Source organism: Charadrius vociferus, unplaced genomic scaffold, assembly GCF_000708025.1.
Source record: "Charadrius vociferus isolate BGI_N301 unplaced genomic scaffold, ASM70802v2 scaffold877, whole genome shotgun sequence".
NCBI lineage: Eukaryota > Metazoa > Chordata > Aves > Charadriiformes > Charadriidae > Charadrius > Charadrius vociferus.
This window is the reverse complement of record NW_009649116.1, coordinates 340,678-343,610: the sequence shown is the minus strand read 5'-3', so window position 1 is coordinate 343,610 and position 2,933 is coordinate 340,678.

The following is a 2,933-nucleotide window of genomic DNA, read 5'->3' as shown; positions in this document are numbered from 1 at the left end:
AAAAAAAAAAAAAAATTAAAAAAAGATGCAATTTCAGGAGATGAAGCAGTCATTAATCACCAGGAAATGGCGCTTGTTACAGGAGAAACATTAACAAAATAATCATAAATTGTCTGCCAGGCCTGATTTGCGGATGCATACGTTTCTAAGGGTATGGAAAGGCATCTCATTTGCCTGGTGTAATTAGTTGTTAACCCTTTGCCATACGGTGCAGGGCTTGGGCCCCCACGTCTCCCGGCATCGTGCGCATCCTCCGCTGGGCCCAAAGCCACTCCCGCAGCCGCCCCACCATCAAAAACCTCACGCACTTTTGGTGTCCTCGGAAAGCTGCTGTTTTCCAGGCTACCAAAATCCTATTATTTTATTGCTGTGATCAGATTAGAGAAAAGGAGATGGAGGGGGCATCTTATCTCTGCAAGGGGTATTGCAGAGAAAGGTCCAGAGAGGGTCCAGCAAAGGGCTACGGAGATGATGGGGGGACTGGAGCATCTCTCTGCTGAGGGACGTGGGGCTGTTCAGTCTGGAGAAGAGAAGACTGAGGGGGATCTCATCAATGCTCATCAATCCCCAAAGGGAGGGTGCCGGGGGGATGGGAACAGTCTGTGTCCAGTGGTGCCCAGTGACAGTACAAGAGGTAACGGGCACAAAGGTGACCATCGGCAGTTCCATCGCCACCTGAGGAGGGCCTTCTCTGCTGTGAGGGCGGCAGAGCAGTGGCACAGGCTGCCCAGAGAGGTGGGGGAGTCTCCCCCTCTGGAGCCATCCCAAACCCGCCTGGACGCCGTCCTGTGCCACTGCTGGAGGTGCCCCTGCTCTGGCGGGGGGTGGGATGGGGGAGCTCCAGAGGGCCCTTCCAGCCCTCACCAGTCTGGGATGCTGTAAGGCTGTGGCTGAAAGCGGCGATGGCTGCACACCCTACTCGGCCTCCCGAGGAGCGTTCCTCCCCAGTGGTAAAGATGCTCCCGGGACACGGATGCGCTCAGGATCCCAACCCAACCGCTGAGATGGGAGAAGCCTGTTTTCCCCTCCGCAGCTCAGCCGGCGCTCGGCGGCTCCTCGCGGTGCCATCACCAGCGCCCCGGGGTTGCTCCGAGCCCTTTCAAACTCAGTGCAGGGATGGGGCACCCCCGGGAGCAAATCCGGCCTTCCCTGCGAGTCACGCTGAACAAAAGGAGGTGCTCTGAGCTCCAGCGGGAAAATGCATTTTGAAACCCATCTAATTGCTCTCTGCGCCCAACGGCCACAATCACCCTGACCCGGGGTGGGGGCTGAGGGGGTCCCCAGCTCCGCCGTGGGGTTTTATCCATGTAGGGGGCTGGAAAGCAGCTCCGGTGACCCAAGGGATGGTGACCGATCCTGATTGTGCTTGTCCCAGCGCTCTGCCCTCTCTGGGGTTTGATGCCATCTTGAATTGAATGCAATGGAAACGCCTCGATGGAGTGAATTGCCATCCCACAGCGGAGGCGGCCAACGGAAGCGTGATGCCACACGTCAGGATCCGGCTGACCGCCTCCCATGGTGGATTTGGCTCCCGGAGGGCGGCCATCATCCCAGTGCCACCCTGTGCAGCTCCTCAAATCATCCCATCCTGTCTGGAGCGGGCAACCAGCATCACGAGCGGTGCCGGTGCTCTGCGGCACACGGGGACCGTCGGCTCGGCGAGTGCGGCGTGTTCACGGGTGCGTTTGTCACCAACGAACGACTCGCAGGTCCCACGGGTGTCTGAAGACTTTTACACCCGCTCCTGTGACAACTGACATCGAAATGTCTCATCACGGAAGAAGGTGATGAGGAAAGTTGGTTCTCTCCCTGCTGGCCTGGTCCCTTCGCAGGGACACGCTGGAACCTTCCTCGCCCTCCCGAAAGATGTTTCAAATCCTCCCGCAGAAGAGCAGGGAGGCAGAAAAATCCTCATCGGCACCTTTAATAGGATTTTTTTTCCCCAAACGGAACTTTTCCTTCATCGCAAACCTCCCACTCACAGGAACTCACCCCCAAAAAAAATGTTGTTTTCCTTTTTTCTTAACAAAATAACATGAAATAGTGATCGAGTTGATTACAATTTGTCATTTCAGATCACTACAGCCTCAGAGATGGGTCATTTGGGGCTGGAGGGGCCATCCCCAGCAGCACCCGGACTCCTTTTGGATGCCCCCCCGGGTCTGCGCACACCCTGTCACCGGCACGGGGACAGTTTGGGGATGGCATGGAGGAGGGACGATCCGCTGGGTACGAGCGGAGGGACTTCTCACCGGTTTCTATCGTTTGACCACAAAGCAATTTTATGGGAATAAAATACCGGATGGTTCACGGGCGGAGCAGCAACCTGGCAAAGGGAGGGATGCTCTTAACGAAGGAACCTGCTAATTGCACATAGCAGTGGGCTGTGATGAGCAAACCGGGATTCATCGAGCTGCTCCCGCCATCCAGGAGGGGAAATCCAATCTCTACATGAAAGAAGACATCATTTGGAAAGCGCTGTGACAGGTCGCTGAGGAAGGCACGCATCTTCGCTTCCCTTTTTTCCCCTCCAATCTAATCAGCTTTAATTGGGAGAATAAATGAGACCTTTCCTTCAAGATAATTATACAAAACATTGAATTAAATTACTGTTAGGATTATTCTTTTTCCCCCTCATCACTCGTGTCAGGCATCTGTGGTTTTAAATAATCATCTGACGAACATTTGCCGTGCGGCTTTCCCCGCCTGTGGCAACACACACCTCCCTTCCAGGGGGACTGGAAGCCACCGCTTAATAAAGTGGAGAAAAAGGGCCGTTCTCCCCAAAATGCCTCATCACACACACCAAGACTCCATCGTCGGGGCTCTACGGAACGCTCCCGTACCCACCATCGCGGCCTCTGGGCTGGCGTGGCTCGGCACGGGGAGAGCCGGCGCTGCCTCCGCCGCGCTGACATCGCCACACAGTGTAT